This window comes from Ursus americanus, chromosome 6 (genome assembly GCF_024610735.1).
Source record: "Ursus americanus isolate L20-20 chromosome 6, mUrsAme1.1.p, whole genome shotgun sequence".
NCBI lineage: Eukaryota > Metazoa > Chordata > Mammalia > Carnivora > Ursidae > Ursus > Ursus americanus.
The window spans coordinates 12,839,049-12,865,580 of NC_142132.1; positions in this window are offsets into that span (position 1 = coordinate 12,839,049).

Below are 26,532 nucleotides of genomic sequence, written 5' to 3' on the forward strand. Positions count from 1 at the left end.
ATAGTCCTCTAACCAGTAAGTCAAGGATACCCAGTAATAGCTCACCTCCTCTGACACCCTTCCATTATACACCCCAGAAGGACTCAGCTTGCATTGTTGTCCACTGTAAACCCTGGCAAGGAGTTTAGAATTTTCCTAGAGGAAAACAGATCTTGTCTTTTCATAGTTTAAATTTTATGAGGATGGCCCAAATTCAATAGCTTTAGCTAATTTTTTTTTCTGATAGAACTTACACTTCCAAGTGCAAGTTAATCCATACTTGCCCATGGTCCTTGGGCAGGAATAGCATAGATAAATCAACAACTGTCATTTTGACCCATTCCTTACAACTACCCCCTTCATGAAAACTTATCCCAGTGTTATTCAAAAGGAAAAAACCTAGTGGACCTGAGGTACAGTTCCACCCATTCCTTTTTCATAATTGGCACTAATAAGAATGGGTCACTTGTTTGCGCGGGGGGCAGAGCAAACGGGAGAAGTGAGCGCACTTGCGTAATCATTTAATGGGATTTAAAAAAATTTACCCCAGCGCCTTTGCTCTGGATAAAGGAAAAGTAAATTGCTGACTGCCTTCATTCCATCACAAAGGATGAAGTACTGCTCAAGAACTCTGCCTAAGAATAGGAATTGGGGAAAATTAAAGGGGAAAGTAAAATTGCAAAGCTTCTATTAATGTTTGCCTTGCTCGGGGCGTAGAATCGTTTGCAAAAGAAAATACTTTGATAGGTTTCCTTCGATAATTAAAAGTTTGGAAGGAGATGGTTGGTACAAAAGACCCAATTTACGTTAGGTAGTTAAAAGCAACAAAAACCACAACCAGGAGATGTTCCCGGGCTGTAGATGGGAAGGAAGTTTTGGAGAAGTGATTTCTCTGATCTGGGAAAAGAGGGCGCGGGCCCTGGCAACATGGCAGCCTGCTAGGCAGATCCTGAGGAGGAAGACGGTCAGTGAGCCGTCGCCATTGACGGGGATGGGAAAGGGTCTTTGAGAAAAAAGGGATGACTATTTAATTTTCAGCAGTTTCTTGTTGTGTGAGAGATTATCATCTCCTCTAATATTATCAACTTCTGTGGCTATGTCATGCAGCAGGCTCGAGTGGTGCTGCTTTGGAGAATTAAGAAGACACAGTGACCAGATACGAGGTAAAGTAGATGGAGAGCAGTGAGTAGCAGGAGGCAGGATGGGAATGCCATGGGAGGACTCCGGAGGAGAAATCTGGTACATCGTAGTTACACGGCACAGACAATCCCCAACTTCCTATGGCCTGACATACAATATTTTGGCTTTATGATGATGCGAAAGCAATATGCATTTGGTAGAAACCATGCTTTGAATCTTGAATTTTGATCTTTCCTTGGGGTGGCAATATGCAGAGACTTTCTCGTCATGATGCTGGGCAGGGGTGAGCCACAGGTCCCAGTCCGCCACACGACCCACACACTTACAACCATTCTGTTCTTCACGTTCAGTACAGTGTTCAATAAATCACATGCAAGAGTCAACATTTTATTACAAAACAGGCTTTGTGTTGGATGATTTTGCCCAACTGTAGGCTAATGGAAGTGTTCGGAGTGCGTTTAAAGTAGGCTGGGTAAGCTGTGAAGTTTGGTAGGTTAGGTGTATTCAATGCTTTTTGGGATATAACCCCGTCATCAGGCAAGGAAGATCTGTATGCTCAATAAATATTTGTTGACTGAATGAATGTATGAATGGATAGACTTCTGGAAATATTGGGATAGGAATGCTTGCCTTCCAGGAGCCTGCAGTATTAGGAATGTTTGAGTCATTTTATTTGGGTATTAATAAAAAGAAAGCTCCCACACTGGGTGCTATATGTGACTGATGAATCACTAAATTCTACCTCTGAAACTAATAATACACTGTACGTTAATTAAGTTGAATTTAAATTTAAAAAAAAAAAGAAAGAGAGAGAAAAAAAGAAAGCTCCCAGAAGCTGGTAGGAGTTGGGGGATATCCAGGCTATAAATTGTTAAGATTTAAATATTGGGAAATGATCAGTATGAAGAAGATACTTTAAGGCTGAAGATAAGAAGAGTGAGAAGTTGAGGATGCTGGTTTTAGAGAATCGTGTTTTGTACTTCTGCTTCCTGCTTCTGTGTTGCTGGGAGGGAGAAACAGGACCTTTTTCTCAGATGGTTCTTTAAACTCTTGATTACATTTGAAGTGGAAAGGGCCAGTTCCATTAGTGAGAATGAATACTCAATGACATTTCAATTCTCTCAAATAAAAGATGTATCACGTGACACCTCGGTATCACGTAACATCTAGGATAAGGTAGACAGGCACCATTAAATCTCAGAGCCTTGGCGTCCTGGGCTAGGGCTGGGCATCTGTTTAAAATCATAAGGGCATTCCACTAAACCATCCAAGGGGGGAGAACATGGAAAAAACAACTGGGTTGCCAGTCCAACTTCTTGATGATGACAGAAGACATGAAGCTGCCATTTTTGATCTCTATCCTGAACCTGTGGCATTTGGCCAACTTCAGACCAATGGCTCAAGAGAATACTGGTATTATGAAATGAACATGATCTTCCTGAACTAGCAAACCTTGTGTTTGCCTCTAAAATTCCCTCAAAATAACATACACGGAGGGTGATGTGAATTAATGGCTGACAATACTTATTCTTAAATTCCAAGATTGGAGCAACACCATTCCCTACTTTTACATACCAAGACAGTTTGCATTTTAGAATGGCCTCATTTCAGACTGAGTCCATCTGAAACAGGAGCTCAGAAGAAAGACAACAAGACTTCCCTTAGCTCTGTGGTTCTCAATAAGGGGCGATTTTGCCCACCAGGGGACATTCGGCAATGTCTGGAGACCGTTTTGGTTGTTGCAACTTGGGGCAGGGGGAGGCTGCTCCTGGCCTACAGTGGGTAGAGGCCAGGGATACTGCCAAACAACCTATGAGGCACAGGGTAGTGCCCCAAACAAAGAATTATCCCGTCCCAAATATGAATAATACCGAGGTTGAAAAACTCTGCTTTTTAGCAGTAAAGGTTTGATGTACTTCCAATCAGTCTTCATCTACCAGGAAGCCCTTATGGAAACTTACTCGGTCCTCAGTGTGTCCTAGTATTGGGACTCTAGAGTTCTGCTCTCCAGGACCTCACAGTCCAGAAGAAGAACCAGGTATTTAGAAGACAAATATAACAACCAAAAAAGTGAGTTAGCAAAGGTATACATGATGCATTTCGGCAACATAGGAGAGGAAGAGAGTAAGAGACAATGAGAGTTAATTAAGTGTTTCCAGGGATTGAATTGCTACCCTTCGTTGATTTATTCATTCAGCAAAATTTATGAAACAGACGAGATGTGCCAAGCTTTGTGTTATCTGGAGATAATATTGTTCTGTGAGTCCTTGATTGGTGATTTTCAAGGTGATAAAGCCAAGCTTTTGAAAACTCATTTGATTGAAAACTCTTCTTCTGTGCCAGTAAATATAAGGTGGTTTTCCTTGTGCACAGTCGTGATAGTTCAGAGTAAGGTTCTGATCTCCTGGGTTCCTTGGATTTGTCTTAGAGACCGCCCAGAGTGGGGGCAGAAGATGGGGAGGTGTTAGTTTGTTGGGATTCAGGTCCTCGTAGCCCTACCTCTGCCACTTCAAGGCATTTCTGTTTCTTACCTACATATGTATAATAACGCATGTGAAAGGATCTCTTTTTTAAAAGTTTAAAAGTTATTGGTTTAAGCAATTCGTTGCCACAGTGGAAACCAAGACATAGCACCTGCTGTGAGTTTTGAAGGACAGGAAGCTATAAAGAGAGGATGTGACTCAGGCGGATAGGAAGCTCAAGTTCCAGTTCCACTTTGCTCTTGACAAGCCGAGGGACCTTGGGCAAGGTACTTCATCTCCCCAGGCCTCAGTTTCTTCATCTGCACAAGGCAATTATTATTTTAAATTGTCTCGGAGGTAGCTCTCAGCTGTAAGAGGCCGTTGTGTAATTATCTGATAATACTGATGAAATAAACAGGGCGAGAAAATGTTTGCATTGCCTCCATGACAAGGGTAAGTAAAATCCTCAACCTAAAGGTTAGCTGGGGTTGTCATGGGAGTTCTATTCTAAGAGAATGGAAACATCAAATCTGAATCCATGCAGTAAGCTGATACACAAAGAGTTAAGGCTTCCTAGGGTTCCAAATTCAAGGTCTGGGCAGCATCCTTGGATCTTTCATGGGTCTCACTAAACATGCAAATGAGAAAGAACTGACTGCTCTCAAGGTTCCATGTCAATATTGAATCGCAATGGAAGATATTTATAAGAAACTCTGCATTTCACACGCAAAGTATACAGCTCAGTGGTTTCATCAGGGTATCCAGCAAAATGCTCAGCATGACTCACCCTTTCTTGCTGGTGATCTGGTCTACCCAGGAGTGGCCGTTGAAGGGCAATAACTTAACAGCAGAGATGGGAAAACCTCTTTTCTTCCCCTTTTATTCACCTTACAGGTGGCCTGGCCTCCTTAACTCACTACAACTTTGCTTGCAACTGCACTGACTTCAGCTCATCGGAGGAGCACATTTCTGATAACAAGAAATAACCCTCCTTTCCTTCATCCATTCATTCAGCAAAGACTAATTGAACACCTGCTACGTGCCCTCGAGGTTAGGGGCTCTCTTGTTCCTATTGCCACCCCTGTAGGGGAAGGTGGTTTTTGAACAATGACCGTGGCCCTTCCTGCAATCTATGTATCCAGAATCATTCCATTTTCTGAAACCGCAAGTTAGTGAACCTTAACATTGCAATTTTCCCAGCTTTTTCCCTTTTCGTGTTTTATAACTCCGTGAAGTCACATTTCCCCCGGGCTATTGGAACAGTTCAGCTGAGCCTGAAACCCCTTGAGAAAGAAGAAATTAGAAAAAAGAGGGAGAAGTTAATGGCATAAGCTATTAGCAAGGCGCCACCCCCACAGGTCCAACAGGTTCTGTGATATCCTTACAAGCTTGGTTAGTGAGGCATGCCTCCTCGGGGAGGTGCGAGGACGCCCAGTTTCTCGAAAGGACCCGCCAGGCCAAACTTCCTGGAGAAAAACCCACTATCCATAAAACACATTTTGTGTGACACCAAAGTGCACAGTGACCCTTAGCTTTCTTCTTCTGAACAAATTGTTTAAAGACCAAGATGTGTTGGGGAGATACCAGGCACTGGAGAATTAGCGGCAGGTGCTATTTATAGGGCCACTGGGCTCCGCAGAGTTCCCTCTGCCCAGGGAAAGCCATTAATCTTCTCCAGCAAAAGAAAAAAGAAGTAATAAACTTAATAATGATTTAGAGTAAAGGAGGGACAGAAAGCACTGAGGCTGATGCTAAGGTGGCCCTAAGCCAAGAGATTAGTTTTTCCCTGGGGAAAGCAATGCACACGCACATGCACACGTGCACACGCACACACGCACACGCACATGCACATGCACTCACACGCACACACACGTGCACGCGCACACATGCACACGCACACACACGCACACACACACACGCACACACGCACGCTCAAAAATGCAGGCGGGTCTTGTTCCCTCCCACCTCCCTAAGCCCACGGCTGCTGTGCAGCCTTTCAAAAGCAGCAGTTAAAAGCCTTTCCTTTTTCCTAAACTGACAGACATATGTCTCTGAATCACACACTGCTACAAAGCATACTTTCTAGATACGCTGCACTTAAAACAGAAAAGCGAAGGCGTCGGGGGTTATGAAAGCTCACAGTGCTATTGCTTACCCTGCTCGATAAACCAAATGGAAGCGAATGAATTCCTAGTCGATTACCTTTATCCACAAAAAAACGCCAAGATGTATTTAAAAACATGGATGTGTTCGCAGAGTTCAGCTCATTGTTCCAGTGTGAAGGTCACAGGAAGCTTGAGAAAAAGCTTTCTGTCTTCGTATAGAAAAGAGATTCAGTCAGGTACATAAGCATTAAAGCCCCTATTCCGTAAAGAGTCTTTCGCATTAAGAAATTCTCTTTTTGTCAAGTTCTCATGTCCCGTACACGTAAATAATGATGAGCAAGATACACAAAGAGATAACCTTTTTTTCTTTTCTTTTTTTTTCCCGGAAAAGATGTATAAAAATAAATATGCTTCCAGAGGAAGTGACTGTCCTCATTTGAGTCTTTAAAGTTCTCGAAGTGCCAGTGAGCGGGAAGTATTTTCATTGCAAACAATTCTGCCTTTTTAAATGTTAAGTATCCTTTATTCCTGGACACCAACCCGAGACAATAGAAAGAAAGAGAGACCTGGGCATCCAGGCAGAAAACAGGCCTTGTAACGCAGCCAAAATGAATTTGGGATTCTTGTGCACTCCAATGCGAGGGCAGGAGTGTTGAGTAGAAATGTGTAATGAACTCCAAGTGGCTGCCTTTCAGATCTCAAGAGCTGAAACTGACTTGACGCTGGGACCGTTGCTTGCCCTGCTCAAGTATTCAAGCCACTACTGCACCAGGGAATAACAATGAGAGAGGCACAAAGACCACCACTTCAGCCTGGTGTTCACGGTGGAGACGGGCTACGTGTGCAGGGGCAACAGACCCCGAGAGCACTCGGTGTGTGACAATTGCTAAAATCTGATAGGGCTTTGATGTAGGAACGAAATCAGGGATGGATGGCCATTGATTAAGTGGGGAAGCAAGACCACGAGGGACTTCACATTAAAATCACATAAGAAGGAGAAGAGTGTATCATAGGACTTGGTGAAGTAAAATGCCTGTAATTAGACATGAGACTGTCATTATGCTGTCTACATTGGTAATTATCCGAAAACTATCATCTCCTGCTGTATTTATGTTAATAATGCCTGTTATCGCAACGATCGTTCATCTTGACAAACCTGTGAAGTTGACGTGGCAGGGATCATTATCCATATTCTGCAAATAGGAAACCGTAGCACGGAGAACTGCTTGCTCTCTGTGACCAGGACGGTAATAGAAGCTATGCTAGAACCTGGATCTTTGGGGATCGATTTTACTGATCATTACGCCACAGCAAATTGAACACGGAACACAAAGTCTCTAAAGGATTCTCAAAGTCTCTAGATGCAGTTATGGTGTCCTTGGGTCAACTGTTTGGAACATGGTACTGAGAAGTCGAAGACAGTAGTAACTATAGGCTGAATTATAGAACAAAACAGAACAAAACCAAACCAAAAATCCCCACCAAACGAGTCCTGTTTCATTTGATAGCCACAAACCACAGCCCTAACTTCCTTCAGCGACTTCTCTAGTATGTACTCAGGATCAAAAGTATTTGCCATAAGGCAAGAGGCTACAGAGACCGGCAGAGATTTCTTATCACAAATGGGGAAAAGGAAAAAAAAATCAAGATAATTTTGAATTACCTGTAAGTCAATAATGCATTTTCATAAAAGACATTATGTGATCAGAAGGTGGCCCAGGTCTAACTAATTTTGAATTTTTGTGCCCGTATGGGAGAACAGAATACCACGGCAATAGCACAGTCGCCACCTCCAGGTGCCACCCCGACTTTCACACATTCTCTAAACCGTCGCTCCGGTACTTTGCACGTATCACAACCCAAAGGATGGAACTCAGATAAGGCAGGATTGCCTTTGCTCCCATTTAAAGCAGTTTCGCCCTTTCTCTTCTAAGTTTCAACAATGACGAGGACCCATGACCCAGTTGCACAGATGACATTACAGGGAGGATCCATCAATGTCTAGTCCACAGAGCCGTGGGCATTTCATTAGATTTTTCTTTGACAGTTCCTTTATTTTCTGGGTAATGACCAATGCCTCTAATTTGCATTGCCCCCTTTTTGAAAACGCCCTTTTAAAAACTTGCTGACTAAATAGAAATGTTCCAGAAACTGGTTAATGAAGGGTAAGAAGCATTCTCATTTTTACTTTCTCTAATACAAGATGACCTGTTTCTGAACACACTTTTTCAAGGCTATTAGCGAACCCTACCCAACTTCCATCAAGGGAGTTTTGTTTGGTGGGGGTTTGTTTTGTTGGTTCCTTCATCATAAACATTATTCAGAGCAACATGCATTTGTCCTACTCAGGTCTGTATGATGCAGGACACTAGCGGGGGGGGGGGGGGTCTGAAATAAGGACATACCTTGGATATAAGAATTATACTGGATTGCAGAATATCCCTATTCCAGAAGAAAAGCCCAGTGCTGTGTCCACATAGCAACCATAACACACGGAACCCTCAGATCCCATTTTTAAAATGTCCTATCTCTTTCAGGATCACAGAACTAGTTAGAGACAGTGACTAGATTAACCTCTCCAGTCTTTACTCCTAAATTAGGTACTTGAATCCTGCATGATAGTATATCAACAAGATTTTGGGATAACATCCCGTGAATCATGCTTCACATCAAAATTTTCTCATTTATTTTTTCAGAGGTCCCATCACTGATTACAGAAGAAAAAAAAAGTAGCTCTAATGATTTTTTTTCTGGTAATTATTTCTTAGATATTGAGGGGGGGGAGGGTCACCAGGCCATGCATGAATCTGTTACTATTAAAAACCCACAAAAAGAACCACATTAGAAGGAATTCAACCCAAAGGAAAGAAGACAAAGTAAGAACATGAGTTTTATGTTAAAAGAATAGCTGAAACCAATGACATTTAATTCCCTCTGTTTGATCTCACAGTTTTTACCATTTCCACGTATACATACGTTTGTTTTAGGTGAAAATAAGCAAAAACAGCAAAATGACACATGGGTACCCAACATTGTAGTTAAGATTTGTTCCATGGAAAGATGTTTTTTTTTCCCTAAGTAATACTTAATGAAAGTAATACTATAAAACAAATTTCTATGCTAAAGATAGCCTGTGGGTTTTTTTTTCCTTAAAATAGGGAAAAGTCCATGGTATAGGTGTTTTTTAAATACTCATCTCTGGGAGGTTATGACAGTTCGACAGTACGAAGGTGCCCCTCACAGAGAGCATGGCCCCCTGCGATACACCTTACAAGGCTGTCAGTCCAACCGTGTCAGTGAAGGTTGAGATCACATCAAGGAAACAGTCCTCAATAGCAACAGGGCTACAAAGAAGGTAAGAAACAGTTCATTTGGCAAGGAAGTGCCCAAGGTGTTCCACTTGGCTTTCTAGCCTGCGGTACCAACCGGAAGAAGAGGGATGCTGGCATCCAGCCTGGCAACACCAGGGTTCTTTACTATTTGCCCCCAAGCAGGTGGGAGAGTGCTTATTTGGAAGGCTGATTAATCAGTCATTCAACTAGATCAAAATCACAAAATTAAAAGACAGAGTTCAATCATACCCTTTAACAGAAGGAACGTCCTAATTGCTCCGGTGCCCAACCCAGGATCTGAAGGGAGTGTGAAAGGCAGAGGGCCACTCCTCCACTAACCTGGTGAAAGCGATTTAGCAAGTCCTTTTATACCAAATCCCAAAAGGCTCCCTGCCCCAATCCCTCCAAAAAAATTGTAGTTTACCACGTTTGCCCTCTTGCCGCCGAGTAAGGCTCCCGTAGCAGCAAACTGCTAGCATTTGCTTTCCTAAGAATTGTCAGACAGACATCCAAATTCAGTGGACACACTCAGGTTTATAACGTGGCAACAGTCTTGGGTCCTGCTTGACACTCACCAATGGCCGATTGGCGAAAGCTCCTGCAAACGGGGCCCAGTTCCGTGCGAAGAGTGACACATCCACACGCTTCCCACCAGGGCTGTCGGAATCTTGGAGTCTGGCAACAGCCACGCTGCATAATCACCCGGACGACCCCAATACCTGATCCTGGGGCGAAGGGCACACTCCACCGCGACGAGGTCCTTCGCTGCAGTGTGTCACCGGCACCCACGCGGGGGGTCACTGCTCTGGCAGAGTTCTCCCCGCCTCCTGCTCTGGAAGCTGCAACCTCGGGCCAGAAGAGAGTGAAGCGATTTAGGCACCTGCTCTGCTCCCAGGCAGTTTGCAAAGCACGGGAGCTGGATTTTGAACATTCCCTGGTATTTATCTCTGGCTAACGAAGATGCTTTCGTGACTCTTAGCAGAGATGTGACGACAACTCTGAACTTGATGAATCGTGTAGAATATTCGCTTGGGCTTTTTATACACTGCTCTGAACAATATTGAGTCCCTCCCATACGTCACTTAAATACCTTTAGCTTTCTCCATGATGTCACGTGAAGCATGTTTTTAACAAATGTTTGGGTCTCACTTAACCATATTCTACCCGGACAAGCCAGATACTTGCTTCTGTCCCTTTGCAGATGTTTTGAATGAGAAGCCAGAGCTGATGGTAAACCTTAGCGAAGTAAAACCTCGGAGGTATTATTACTGGATAACCCAATAATCTGCAAAGAACGTCACATTTATTGTCCCTACCTTTGAGGGATTATTTACTCCCATTTTTTTCTAAGGCAAGGTTATATTATTGTTTTCTAATTTCCAGGGGATATAAAAAACCCCAGGGGCATTCTGTTAAGTGTTATTATTACTGCTTCCAGAAGGGGAAACTGAGGACTTTCTTGTCCAAAAAAGCACAGCCTGTCCATGGCAGAGATGGGATGAAGTCATAGGAAAATCCAGCAGTCACGCAGTGAACTGTGACTCTGTCCTCACTGTGATGAGATCCAGCACCCCGTCAGCCTGGCCCAGTAGGGAGGGATGGATTGGCTGTAAAGATTTGGGTACAATCATTATAGAAACACCACAGTTGTATAAGGCAAACTTCCAAAGGAGCATTTTCCTGTGCTGGATGTATTTTTTTTTTTTTATTCTGATGTCTCTCATCTTTACCACCTCCTTAACTCAGCTGCTTTCCCTGCCTTTTGGAGTCAAGCGCCTTTTGTAGTTAGACAATGGCAGATGGGAAAAAAAAATTAGGAATTAACTGAGGAGGTCCCCAAATTGTAGTTCTCTAAATTTAAATACGTGGATGTGTGTATATGGACTAACAAGTCAGTGATGGGGATGTCATTTGTTTATGTATTTAAAACTCTTCACAGTTTATTAGCAATTAAAGCATAAGCACAAATGAATACATTTGGTGCATTTAGGTGCCTTGGGGTACGGGATCTTTGGGAGCCCGTGTGGTGTGTGATTTGGGGGTATTGGACTGCAGTGTCAAGAGACGGCTGTAGCTCTCTGCAGAAAACTGTGGGTGCTCCCCATTTCATACCCTGTTCTCCCTTCAAACCTATCCAGCAAAGTCTGCTAGGTACTGTCTATAAGTTGGCATTAAACAATATAATTTTTTTCTGTATTTTTTCTTTATTTTTAAAAAATGTTTATTTCTATTCAATTAAATTAACATATCCCGTATTATTCATTTCAGAGGTAAAATTCAGTGATGCATCTGTTGCAATCAATACCCAGTGCTCATTAGAGCACATGTCCTCCTTAATGCCCATCACCCAGTTACCCCAACCCCCCTCCCCTCCAGCAACCCTCAGTTTGTTCCCTATAGTTAAGACTCATAGTTTGCCTCCCTGTCTGTTTTCGTCTTATTTTATTTTTCCTTCCCTTCTCCTATAAAAACAATTTAATTTTTAAGAAAATGGAGCAACAAGATAGGCTAATATAAAATAATATACAGAAAACTAATAATAATAATACAAACCCAAAAGCCGTGTTGCAAAAGAGACGAATTTAAAAACTTACGTTGACTTTAGAGCCAGATTGAAAGCTGCCCTTTAAGGCTACGCTCTGGCCATCCCACGTTTTCGAGTCACTTTGGGTTTCACGGATGTTGCATGATCATCAGCCTTTAAGGACACTTGGCTCTTTTGGCAGTGGGAGCCCTGCAGACCCACGACAACGATCATGCCAGAAAGGAGGGGTAAGAGTTTCCTGGTCAGAGGAGTTTTGCTCAAAACGGAAAACCCCTTGAGATACATTGATTGGAAATTAAAAAATTGTGTAACAATTCGTTTATTCAGTGCTTGGAGCCGAAGCAGGAAGGTCCTCGATGTCCAGATACACGAAGACTGAATTTGTTAGGGGAAAAAAAGAAGGAAAAAAATCCTTGTGTTCGTCTTTTGTCCGGAGCATATGCCGGGTGAGAGGTCTCGCTCGACGGTATCGCTGCTACGCGTACTCACTTGGGTCTTTAAAACAGAACACGTGTCAGCGAAAACATCAACAGGTGACCATTCTCGTTGGTCAAGAGAATTCTTTTCAAATGACCTGACTTCAAATACTCCTTTTTAAAAAGTGACATCTGAGTGTTCTTTTAGCAGAGAGACTAGATCTTGGAATCGGAAGCCCTGTAACTGTTTTTTTGTGACAGACCAATTGATTTTTCTTCCTGGTGTGACCTCACGTATCCTACTGTTTCACAACCACATACATCAATACCAACTGATTTTTAGAAAGCTCGGATAGGAGTCATTTGTGGGCCACATCTGTGTATAAATACAAGTCATAGATATTTTTCCCCAACACGACAAAATAATAAGGAGCATATCGTAACAAAGTTAACTTATTTCACTGATGAAACACTGCCCTGCTTTTCTATGTACGAGGTTGTTCTTTTTGCGCAGAAAATATGAGTTAACTACCAACCCCACGGGAAGAGTGGGGCAGGGACGTGGGTTTCCTATTTGACTTTTTAAAATTGCATGTTCGTGGAAATTATTATCCCAGTTTCTAATTAAAGAAGAGCCTTGCTATCCAAATGCCTTCCGGCACGTCGTTTGGGGCTAGGTAGCACGAACTCGGTTTGAGACGGAAAGAGGCCGCACAATGCGCTTATTAAGGAACTTTCCTGGCGGACCACTGAAAAATATCATAAAGTGTGACTCATCACATCTGCATCAAGTTATGAAAAAAGTAAGGCTTGTTAACCTGCTGTTTGGAAACCAGAACACTTTTATCAGTTCATATAATTGCTAACCCCTTATTCACTGCTCAACACTGGAGAGTTCTTTACCTCCTAAGACCCCACTAATTGCTGACAGATTTGATTTCTCCCTGACAGCAGGAGTCCTGTTTCTGGCCTTTAGATCAAGTAATTGCTTTATTTTTCTCCCTCTGCTCTAAAAAACGGAATTCCCTTCTCCCCTGCTTGAACCCCCTTAATGGCTTCTTTTTCTGTTATTAAATCCTTGCCATTTAAATCACATTTAGCGATGTTTTGAATAACTGATTCCAATTACTAAAGCTCTTACCAAGAAGCAGCTGAAAACGCAAGTCATTACTTGCCCACAGACAAGCAGCTCTACCTTGCAGCCAAGACTCTGGTGAACTGTATTGTGTTTCTCCCCAGTACGGGGCAATTTCTCCGCAGAGGAGGCTGATGGTCAGCAAATAGACAGCCGCTGGAGCTCTCCTGCGCTATCATTTGTGCATAATAGATAGGAGATTTTATATTTATTTTATAAATAGCCCAATTCCTTAAAGAAATCATTCCCTTCTCCCCATCGTGGCCGGGGTGGGCCACTTGGAACAACAGCAGAGATGAGCGCTGACCGCTCGGTGACCCCCCGTGAGGTTGTTCTTCAAAGGTCTAAGAACACACGGCAGCCCAAACAAAACAGCGCGACCCAGCCGCCAGGCCTGCCCAGCCCGATGCTCGGCGGCATCAGATTTTGCTTTGACGGTCCGGTTGGCTTTCCCTGGACGTTGTGGAATTAAAAAACGAAACGACTCTCTGTCTGCCATCTTGTCTTCCCCCTCGTCCCATGCGGTTGGGTGGTGTTGTCCTTTTTGTGCTCTTTGTTTACTTGGCAAAAGGATGCGCCGGATACGTTTCATGACATGACCATAGTGCTGTTATCATCTCGTCATTCCTGTCTGCGGAGATTCTGGCTCCATCTCACATCGGATGTCAGATGACCAGAAATGTTAACTTCGTTCATTTTGGTCCATCTCATCTGACACATAGTTTTGGCCTTTACTGATAGCGATTTTCTTGCTAGGTTTGTACTAGTGAAACAAGATTTTGTTGGGAGTAATATGTCATGTGGGAAAGCCTTTTCCACACGAGGTAATTTAGCAGGTGTGGCATAATTTATACATCTTCAGCCTTCTTCTTTTAAACCTTGAGTGACCAATTAATCGTATATACTATATATAACAGGTTGGGCTTAAACGGTTGACAGGGACTGGCCCTCCCTGCTAGTAGGCCCATCTAACCTGAGGAACCGACAAATGGGAGGCAGAGCTCATCCTTCTAACTTTTTTTTTTTTTTAAGATTTTATTTATTTATTTGACAGAGATAGAGACAGCCAGCGAGAGAGGGAGCACAGGCAGGGGGATGGGAGAGGAAGAAGCAGGCTCCTAGTGGAGGAGCCTGATGTGGGGCTCGATCCCAGGACTCTGGGATCACGCCCTGAGCTGAAGGCAGATGCTTAACGACTGAGCCACCCAGGCGCCCCTAACTTTATTAACTAACAGTAAGTCTCAGCTACGACTGGGGCTAAGGAAGGTTATCACTAATTTCAAACCTGACATTGCTAAAGAAATTGAAAGTCCCACAGTTTTGTGTATTAAAATGTGAAGAGTTTTGCGTATGAGGCTGTATTACAGAGGGTTCATATCACCATTATAATAAAAGTAAGGGACTCATGTGGCAGTTAATTAATTCTCTAGGTTATACCGGACTTTCCTCTCTTTTGGTGGGTCTCCAACAGGGCAACGAGTAAATTCTATACGGCAGACTGGTGACTCTTCTGCCTAATTCGTTGACATTTTAGTTTTTGTCTTTTTGTCAAAGTAGTTAATTTAAGATCAACTTTTGAAATCTATTATTCTAGTATTTGACCCTCTTCAAAACGATGACATACAAGCGTCTGAAAGAATTTAAGTGAGATGTCAGAATGACAGTGATTCAAAGGTCTCCCACAGCCCGTGGTGTACAAAAGGGGCAGAGATGCCGAGAGAGAGGTAAACAGCAAATTCACCCGGGATTTTGTCTTTCCTGTTTTGAAACAGTGCCTCTTGAATTATTTATGTTTGATATTTGTGAAAAGTGCTACCTAGGATGGCTCAGAAACCCCGGTCTTCTATTTGTATGTGGAGAAGGATGCCAGGATGGTGGTGCTGTCCATCCCAGAGGCTGTATTATTAATGTGCTTCAAACCTGAAAGCCATTACCTCATTCCCCTCATCGAGCCTCGGAATCAGGGTGGTGCTTATTCATCCACGGAGACGAGCCCTCGTTATGATTCTGGGGCTGAGCACATCTCAGCAGAAATGGTCCAGCCTTCCCCAGCATCTCTTATAAACAGGGAGCCCTCCTTTTCAGCCCTGCACCCTGCCTATCTTTCACCCCCCTTTTCTGCCCTTTGTTATGAAATTCTTATATAGAGGGGCTGCCAAAACCTCAGTGCTCGAAGGTTCCTCTAATCGGGGGCAAACAGTGTTCTGTAGGGATCATCCAGACAGCATAGCTTTGGGATTTTAAGTCCCAAACTCATCAGGTCATCCAGAGGGGGGGCAGGGAAGAGTCTCATTCGAGCCATTTCAATGGTGAGAAAAACCAGATCAGCAATCAGGTCATTACAATGACGAAACAGTAGCGCAGATGGAGAGATCAGGGCTCAGATTCTGGAGCCAGAACACTGATTTGAAATCCGCTGGTCATGAGCTATGTAACCTTGGGCAAGTTGCTTCATCTCCCCGTGTCCACATCCTCATTTCCGGTGGGGATGATTTTAACGGTATCTACCTCATAAGATAGAGGATTGTACGAATTAAGTTCCGAGAACACTGAGAACAGCTCACGGCATGAGATAAAGTCTCCAACAGTACAGCTTTCATTAGTCAACCCAGCACTGCCTCTCCCTGGTCAGCTTCCCTCCCTGAAGGGCTTCCACTTCCACTTGGCTGCTGGAAGTACGCAGGGTCCTCTGGTATGTGCTTTCTCCTTCCTTATCAAAACTCATGCTCCAACACTTTATTTAGCCTAAGGAAAAAAATGACCAATAACATCTTCGGTTACTCTCACAGGGGTACTTTTGCGTTACTAGGGATCTACAACTGGCATGAAAGAGATACGAACAGTGTCCTTTTAGAGGCCAGCCAAGAGGTTTGAGGGTACAGGAGGAGTTTTCCTAGGGCCCTGAAATGGTGGCATTCTTGGCAGGGGGGCTGCCTCCTCTATGTGGTCAAGGTCACCTCAATGGACAAACTCTCCAGTGGAAAGAGAAGAATGTTCATCCGTCGTATCATTTGGCTGAATAACCCAGATCATCCCACAGCACCTTTTGGTCTGCCTGTCCGCACCTAGAAAATCCTCTGAGAGTGAGGATGAGAAATTGATGAACTGCTTCCTGGACACGGAGTCAGCACCATCCTTTCCTGGGGTTGAAAAGATGCAACTTGACATTCAGATCCTCCTCAGTAGAGCTCATGACAAGAGTAAAGGACAGTTTGCAAAATGCTTTCATTTGCATTTCATAGGAACAATTTCACAAATGTTTCAACATTCCATATGGCCGTTGCTTTTTGATCCCTACAGATCTCTACAGACTGGTGTCAACAGGGATGGGGGAACTTGCACCTCTTCTCAAAACATAGGTTTTTTTCCCCAGAGGACTCTCATGTAAATGCCATTTGTTTTGTTTAGTCTAGGAGAGGTGCCGTGGACCAACGAAGAGTGGCCAGGAAGGAATCAGTGAATACTCTCCTTCCTTAGGACAAAGAAGCCATCCTGCTGGTCTTGGGGAAAGGAATGATGTGGACTGAGATTTGGAAAACCTGACTCCCCACGGATGAGCTGGGTGGCCTTTGGCAAGTCCTTTCCTTCTGGCCTGAGTCTTCTTAGTCATAGGACATTGAACTGCATGGTCTACGTAGTCCCGTCCTCTTTCAACATTTAACGTTTGGGAATAAATCAGTCTTCTGTTTCCAGGAATTCAGTGTTTGTTTGCTTATCCTGTTCATAACTATACATTCTCCTAGAGCGAAAAGCACATGTAATATTATTAAAGAGTATATTAAATATTCCGAAAAAGGGCACCTGGGTGGCTCAGTTAGTTAAGCATCTGCCTTCAGCTCGGGTCATCCTAGGGTGCTGGCATCAAACCCCGTATTGGGCTCCCTGCTCAGTGGGGAGTCTGCTTCTCCCTCCCCCTTCTGCCCCTCCCCCTTCTGTCCCTCCCTGTCTGCTCATGCTCTCTCGATTTCCCTCTCAAATAAATAAATAAAATCTTTAAATAAAAATAAATAAATATAATAAATATTTAAAAAATTCTATCAGGCTGTGTATGTGTATATATACATATTATCCCCGTTAGTCACTTTAAGTTAGTTCCACTAAGACAATCATTGTTTCTCTAGAGCTGGTTTTTGGTATTTGAAAAGAGCATGCAGGAGGGATGCTGACCTTATCAGAGTAAAGTACCTCAGAGGTGCAATGTTTCCCTAAATATTTGGTGCCATTTATGAGAAGGAAGGAAATTGGTAAGACTATTACATCTTTACTCTGAAGTTCTCCAAGGGTGTAATGCTGCTCGGCCTTCATGTTTGAAATCAATCTTAGAACTCATCAGGGAAGATAGATTTTTTTTTTATTCAACAGTAAATATTTTTTACTTAGATTTGAAGAGAGATCAGAGAATATAATACGCTTACTATTCTTTATTTATTAATACTGTATAGTGATATTACACAATATTATATGTCATATAATGCCTGATATTATATATAATATGATATTGTTAATAATAATAATAATAATGGTACAACACCAGGATTGACCAAAATAGTTGGGTTCTTAAGAGTTTGTCAGTTCTTTGTAACCTGATAAAACTATCATGAAATTCGTTTAGAACATTTCATTTAACAGACCACATCTGTGCCCTTAATGAATAGTAATTAAAACTCACAGCGGTATTCCCATTAGGTGACAGAGGCTTATTAGACACATCTTCTAGGATAGGTAGACTTTAAACCTTGTAGTCTGCCCTTCTATGGGGGTGCCAGCACTTAGGAGGAAATTGAGACTTAATTTGAATTTTTCCATTTCTGGAGGACTAGGCACTCTTTTCAAAATAACTATTAAGACTAAGAAGCAAAATTTCTGCTTGATTGTTTGCCACGACAGCATGGAGTGGTAAAAAAGTATCAGTGACAGATTCTAGTCCTGGTTCTAAGTGTTGTGTGACCGACCGGGGTCAAAGCAGGCATCCTTTCTCATCTTCAGTCCCCCATCTGTAGAAGGAGAGGTTGGATTAAATCCTGCCCAAGATCATGTTTGGCTCTAATTAGCACTGAATTTCTCTCTGCTCTAATACTCCTGGTATCAGCCACCATGGCCAGCAACATTTCCCTGTAGACTCCAGCTATTCTTGGGAATAGACTCTTTCGATTAAGAAAGGTATACACAGAGTCCGTAGTCTCTCATGAACCATGGACTATGGACTCTGGGAAACAAACTGAGGGCTTCAGAGGGGAGTGGGGGTGGGGGAATGGGATAGGCTGGTGATGGGTAGTAAGGAGGGCACATATTGCATGGTGCACTGGGTGTTATACGCAAGTAATGAATCATGGAACTTTACATCAAAAACTAGGGATGTACTGTATGGTGACTAACATAATATAATAAAAAATATTATTAAAAAAAAAAAGAAAAAGAAAGGTATACACAAGGGCGCCTGGATGGCTCAGCCATTAAGCATCTGCCTTCAGCTTAGGTCATGATCCCAGAGTCCTGGGATTGAGCCCCGCATCGGGCTGCCTGTTCAGCGGGAAGCCTGCTTCTCCCTCTCACACTCGCCTTGCTTCTGTTCCCTCTCTCACTGTCTCTTTCTGTCAAATAAATAAATAAAATCTTAAAAAAAAATAAAAGAAAGGTATAAACAGTCCTTGGGTAGCCCACCCCTTCATCTCAGGGCTTAGCTCCTTCTTATTAGGGGCTGATGCCTCTTTTCTCTCTTGATCCTGTCTGGCCTGTGGTCCCTGACTCCGTCTAGACAATGGTTCAACTACTTTCTGTTATCAGTGTTTTCTGGACCCAGTCTGCTGTCAATCAGCAGGCTCTGACCTACTGTTTCTGGTGGATTTCTTAGCTATGGTGAAAGGTCATGGGTCTAGACTCTTTCTATCTTCCTGGTCTTTCCTTAGCTTCCTTGGTTGCTGGTCTTGCTCCTACAAGTTGTTGCTATTCCCCAAGATGGCAATGATCTCCCTCAGCAAGATGTGTCTTGTTTGGGCTCTTCCAGAAGCCAGCTCTGAAACAAGGATTCAGATGCAAGTAGTTTATTTGGAAGGTAAAGGAAACATGGGTGGGGAAGTGGAGTAAAGGGCAGGGAAGTAATTTGAGCAAAAGAAGAGCGTGATCAAGCAACTTACCACAGTAAATAACTAGACCTTAATCCCCACAGAAACAAAGGTGGAGTATGTGCTCAGAGTTGCTACTCCCAAGCAGTGGGAGAGCTTCAGCTGCCTTTCCTTCTGGAGACCTTGTTCTTCCTGGCTGTCACCTCACTACTTCTTTCCTCAACTAATGACCCGTCTTTGTCTCACAGCTGAGTTTTCTGCTCCAAATATCAGGTATGTTGCTATTGTTTCTGCACAGCCTCTCTCCTGAACTGTCTTATGAAAAGTCCAGTGGTTTAGCTTTCCAATATCTCCCCATTTTTCCTGCCTTTGGCCCCAGAAGTTCAAGAGTAAGTTTTCACTTTATGGTTTATAAAGGAATTTCATGATCCCTTATTAAAGAGCATGGGGATGGAGTCAAAAGCATTGAGCTTGCATCTCAGTTCTCATACTTGCTAACTCTGTGATGTTGGACCAGTCATTCCTCCTTGCTCAGCATTGGTTTCCTCATCTATAGAGTAGGAATAATAATGGGGACACCTGCCCTCCTTACGTCCCACGGTTTGCTGCAAGGTTGAGCAGGGCAATGGGGCCCAACCAACCATCAAAGACTCAGTCTACATCTTGGTTACCTGGTTTTCCATAATTTTAGTGCCCACAGCAGCCTCGTGAGAAGGTTGGTAAGATGACGTTTTCCTTGTTTGAAGGACCAGGGCACAGAGAATGTCTTCTACCTCCGATGTCCGAATCTGCAGTTAGTTCTCCACTGCATGTGAGGAATTATTGTGGCTTCCAATCAAATCAAATCTAAAATACATTTGTAATGTTACGTTCTTGAAGAGAAAAGCCAATACATGGCATTCCTTGAATCAGTACAGTCACAAATCTGAGATCTTGGAACAACTGGGGGACTAGGATCCTTGGATCCTTTAGAAAAAGTTCTGCTCTCCCTCCACAGATTAGCCATACAGTTAACAGGATCAGTCATTTGAGATTCTAAAATGTACTAATAGGGTTGGGCTGAGAGACCAAGAACTGTGTACTTATCTGTTATTGCTTTTTTAAAATAAAATTCTCCCCAATGACTTTTAATTTCCTAGAGAGGGGGCAGGCAGCCTTTTGAAGAAACTCATTTATTTCAGGGTCAGTCCGAGTTTCTAATGTAAACGTCTTTAGGGGCTGATTTGGAGGAAATAGGGCAGGACATCTCCACTCTTGCTTGAAGGCAATTTGCATCTCTTAAAGATGAAGAGGCAGAGATTAAACATAAGCTGAAACTCATCATGACTTATATATCATGGGATTTTTTTATATATCATTTCTCACAAATCCATTTTTAAAAGTTGAATATGTGATTTTTAAAGTCAAATATCTGCAAAGGAAATTGGACTGACCCGAATCTGCCTTCAGTGTTTAATGGTAAGGATGTTGTGAAATTTGAAGCAATTTTGTTTTCCATGCACATATTCTTTTTTAAGGAAGAAAATCTTTCTGTGCTCCACATTCCTCTTTGTGCCCACAGAAATGCTTGATTTGGTTTGGTACGAGTCAAACAAACTGTTCTCATCACAGTGGAGCAAAGGAAAAAAGAGCTTTTCATTCAAGTTATGGGTTCTGGAAAATTTTGTGTAAAAGCATTCTGTGTAACTGTAGTTGTTGGCCACTCTTTTGTGAGCTATCTGTAGAATAGTTATTTTCTCCTGCACCCAACAGGAAAATAATGGCGGACGAGAAAATTCAGCCTATTAAAGTGTAGGGAGTATAGAGAAAGAGCTTATAGAACTCCTGCCCCCCCTTCCCCCCCATCATATGAATGTTCATGCACGTCTATGGAGAATTCTTTCTCTATTTCCATGCTTTCCTCCAGACTGTGCCCTGGCAGTCTTGTGGGTTTAAGAGGTAAACTACAAGATGGGAGCCATATCTAAAGCTGAATTTCATGTGATGGTGCGGAATACATATTAACTCTCCTCTATCATGCATGGCTATGATTTGGTTAACATATCCTATATAAATAATTATGATTCTTGAGTCACTTTATTTAAAGGTAGAGTTTTAATAAGAAGGAAGGTAAAATGAGCCAAAAATAGAAATTAAATGACTAGCCATTTCCTCTAACGCAAAAGCCTTCTTAGCAAATGAAGAAAACAAAAAAAACAAAACATCAGTGATCACAAGGGAATGAAACTAAAACCTCAACAAACCCTCTCAGAGACGGTTAACCCCGATCTTCCAGTATAATAATTTGGAGATAATTGAATAGCTTCTCCAATGCAGTAGGACACACTAATGTCAACTCTGAAGCTCTTTAAAAATATCCAGTGTAGCAGGCAAAGCTGGGTTATTAAAGCCGGAGCTCGAATGGGCCTGCCTGATGAATCGGGGGGGGGGGGGGGTTGGAACAGTGGGGAGGAATCCTGGTGGTTCTGGTGGCTGTGGTGTTGGCAGGCCGGCGGAGCTTCCTGAGTTCCAGGAAATGACCTGGGGGAAAACTCTTAGGATCCTCGATTCAGGAGGAAGGTGGAAATGCCATCCGTCTGCCCGCCTGCCTCCAGCCTAGACCCCACCCAAACTAAAAATCCCATGGTGCTCATACACTGTCATTTAGGAGTATTGTTGCAGAAGAAACCTTTAAAAAAAAAAAAAGGCACTCTGTTCGTTTTCCCCTTCTGAAAAGCCTCCATCGACCTCGAGGAGTTAGTTAAGGGCTCTCACATCATTGTTGATTCTCAGATGAAACATTGCACAGAAGTGCTGGGCGTCGTCATTCATCCTGCCCCCCCTTTTCAAACAAGCTTTGGAAACACTTAAGTCTTAGATGTTTTGTCATTCTGGTTTGAGATCTAGCATGACTTAAAAACACTAACCAACAAGTAAATGTCAAAAGATGAAAAAATCTTCTGCCGTGTTCTGGTTTTCATAAAAAATATAGATTTAATAAGTTTCTAAAGGAGAACAGAATGGCCACGTTAGAACCCTGCCAAACTTACGAACTTTGACAGTCCCACATACAGAGATGAACAGGAAAATGCATTTCACAAGAAATAAAATACATTTTTCGTCTTCGGGATTCATTGAAGAAGATGAAGAAAAGACACATCTGTCCCAAATTTCTCTGAGGAACTGAATGGCATTTCATTTTCCTGAGCCAGTAAGCTTATTCTTTCTACTGGATTACCTTCAAGGGCTTTTAAAAAATAATTTTAAAGCTATCATCAAACAAAATCAAAGAGACAAATTGAAAAATCTTTGTCTCTATTAAAGTCTCAGGAATGGAAAGAAAAATTTCCGTAGATGTAGAAAGAATATCAATATAAGTAATTAAATATTTATGTGGTTGCTCACCGCAGGGTTACATGAAATAGGTAAGGTATTTTGTGGTATTATCACTTTAAAAATGGGATAATTATAGCCATTTCATAGCTCTTGTGAAGATCATATAAAATTAATGCTTCTAGCTACAGAAATGTAAGGTCTATTTATTGTTACTCAATTTAAGATTAGTTGATGGCAGCACGGGGAAGTGGGTCACAGCATGGACTCCAGAGCAACGCTCTCTTGGTTCAAACCCCAACTCTGCCTCTCACTACTTAATCGTGGGCAAGTTTCTTAATCTGCCTATGCGTCATTGTCATCATCTGTAAAATGGAGATACTAATAAGATCTGCCTCATGTGGCTGTGTAAGAATTAAACGAGGTAGGGACGCCTGGGTAGCGCAGTCGTTAAAGCGGCTGCCTTCGGCTCAGGGCGTGATCCCGGCGTACCGGGATCAAGTCCCACATCGGGCTCCTCCGCTATGAGCCTGCTTCTTCCTCTCCCGCTCCCCCTGCTGTGTTCCCTCTCTCTCTGGCTGTCTCTCTGTCACATAAATAAATAAAATCTTTAAAAAAAAAAAAAAGAATTAAACGAGGTAATATACGTAAGTGCTGAGCATGGGACACACTGTAAACGTGCCGTAAGTGATTTCTACTTCCCCGTTGTTGCTGACCCTGCCATCATCGTCGTGGTCGTTGTTGTCATTTGTGTTAATATTGTAACTGGCCTCTCTGGGGACAGGCTACAGTAACCTAAGTGGTCAAGGTTACAGGCAAGGATGTCTGAAAGCAAAGGGTTCATATTCTCTGGATTTCCAAGTCATAGGTGAAATGAATGGGAGTAGGTTACCAAGTCCCAAAGGGACAGGACAAGAAGGGGTATGATCTGAGTCCAAGAAGTGTGGGGAAATGTATGAGAAAGCTGGGTCCGGAGGCACTTCCTCACCCCTACCATGCGCCAGCACTACTTTGGTTCTGGACCGTGAGGCTGAAGTAAGGAGGTTGCCCTGATGACCTAAGGACAAGGCACCAGGAGCAGACATGTCCCATCATCATCTTCCTTCTAAACGATTTTAAAACATACTCTGGAAAAATATTAGAAAATAGCAAATATTGAATGTTTTAAAGCAATTCTCCAAAATGGCAAGGAAGTCTGAATTTGATGTTCAGATAAGTAAAACTCTTTGTACGTATAAATGATGTATCAGGATTTCGAAGGACCAATTCAAGAAACCGCTCCAGATAAGGTAACCTTCTGGTCTACAAGGGAGCTGTATCATCTAATCCAACAGTGCCCACTCCAGGAAGAGAAACTTTTCACCATATATATAAATCTGTGTCTAGTTTATTAATTCAGTAAATGTTGTAGGAAAAAGTCAAATCATTGAAGACATCAGTAAAACAAACTGGCACTTTGGCTCTATGTAGACAAAAGATCTGAAGCATTGATTTTCAACTAGATCTTTTGTCCCTGTATAAACTACCAATGTAAGACACTTTTTCTGTGCTTGAGTATAGTCTTTTTCTCTTTTTAATAGAAAAAAATCATTCAAAACTCAGTGACATTGCAAATTTTTGTTTTTATTTTACTTATATTTGAGGAGAAGAGTTAGAATATTTCTCTTGGGGGGGCGCCTGGGTGGCACAGTCGTTAAGCGTCTGCCTTTGGCTCAGGGCGTGATCCCGGGGTCCTGGGATTGAGCCCCACATCAGGCTTCTCCACTAGGAGCCTGCTTCTTCCTCTCCCACTCCCCTGCTTGTGTTCCCTCTCTCGCTGGCTGTCTCTATCTCTGTCGAATAAATAAATAAAATCTTAAAAAAAAAAAAGAGTATTTCCCTTGGGTGATGCCTATATTCAGCCTGCTTTAGAAATGTCCAGGGTGCTCCTTTAAAAGGCAGATTCTCAGGCCCCACACTAGGAACAAAGTCAGCAGCTTTACCTATGGGAAAAAGTCAATAGGTATAGAAATAAATATTAGGGCAAGAAACGTCTTTCAGAAAAATTAATGACCTGTGGAGCGCCTCTCCGTTTGCAAAGTAAGAATTCGAGTCTTGTGCTGAAATGTGTTGTACATATTCTGATACAGCTATCTCCAAGACTAGCTCCAAACCTGACTCATCGGTCTTTCTTGTTTGTTATATATTCTTGTCTGATTATACAAGTTCTGTTTTTCATAAAATATAGATTTAATTATTTCTAAAGAAGAGCATAGTTTTATGGTAAGCTGTCTTTTTTTGGAATTAATTAGTATATAAGTAAAGGAATGAATGCCCAGAAAAAATACCAGAATGAGCCGAATAACATTAGCTGGAGACAGGATTTTTCTCCCTTTTGAATATATATGTTTTACGTAACAGGAAATTCTGTAGTTTATTTTTAGAAGGATGTAACATATATGCCTAAAGAAATAGCCATAATCTGCTCTTTCATGAGAATATAGATAAGACCTACTGAAATTTCTAAATACTACATTTTCTGGAAATTTCCCAGCAATCACAAAGACAGCCTCTTCAGAACAAGACTAACACCATATGAGAACACAGCCACCAAAATCACAACCATAATACATTTTATTACTTGAAGTTTAAGAGTAGAATATTCCGTGAACTAAAATGGCCCCTGTCTTCTACTTTTGATAAGTAAGCCCGATCTGATGATTGCTCAAGGACAATAATATCTGTGCACCCAGGTACTCTCCTTTAGCTCTTTGGTACCTATCCTAATATTCTTTCTGTCTCTCCACCTAGATGACATCTAAGCTCTGTGGATGGCCTCCCACCAACCCCTCCCCCGCAATATTCTCCAGCCTTTTTAAATACCTGTCAGCTCTTTGACTGAGGGAAATGGAGCACGGTTACATTCAGAATTATTGGTGTTTTTGAAATGACCAAAATGGATGTAAATGCGCCCTGTTCTGCAAAGAAAATTGAATACTTGGATGATACGGTGAAGCAGAAATTTTATTAGTGTGTCATCATGTTTGATAACAGCTATGCTAACAGTTATTATATCAAAAATCATTATTCTTATAAAAGGCTCTCACCAGAGAAATATTTCTGGATCTCATCTGTCTTAAATTCTAAACCTTGAATGTTGTTATTGCTAATGCCTAAGAGATGAGCCACAATCTGATGGATGCCGAGGACATTTACTCTATGTCCAAAAGCAGAGATGAGAAAGGAGAGGTAATTATGGGGATGAATGCTTATATCTTTATTGACCTAATAGCATCATGATATAAGAAGGCTAATCGAAGAATTAAGTCATCTGAGGCCATGGTTTCCATTTTCACTGCCCATAGATTGGAGACTGTGTAGCAAGGAGATAAATATCACGGAACAGAGTCAGGAAGCCTGGGTCCTAATTCTGACCTTCTGGCCAATTGGTTCTATAGCACTGGGCAAATAATTTAAATCCTGCTGGAATTAATTTCCCCACTTGTGAAATAAATGAATTGGACTGCATAATCCCAGAATTCACCTCTAGCATTAAAGCTTTAAAATGGACATGAGACTACGCACACGTGTGTGTGTGTGTATGTGTGTGTGTGTGTGTGTGTGTGTACTCTCCATGGCTAGCAATATATTCTCCGTGACTAACAAGAAAGCCAGCTAACAATAAGCAAGTGAGTAACCAATAATATTTTTCCATTTGTTCAGTTGGCTGATAAACAAAACTCTACACAGATATTGATTGTTTTATAAAAATACCTCCAGTCTGTGCAGTGTAAGAATAGGATAGCAGAAGAAGTTAGGTATTCGTCTCTTAGTCAAACCAAACCTATACACTAAATCAGGCTGATCTAAATGTTAGAGATCTTCCTGGAGCTCTCTGTTCAGAATGCTTGGACATGAAGCAGGAACTGCTCCTTTGCAACAACAGTGGACAATTTGCCTTAAAAATTACTTTTGTCAAAATCCTAGAGGAGAACATAGGCAGCAACCTCTACGACATCGGCCAAAGCAACCTTTTTCATGACACATCCCCAAAGGCAAGAGAAA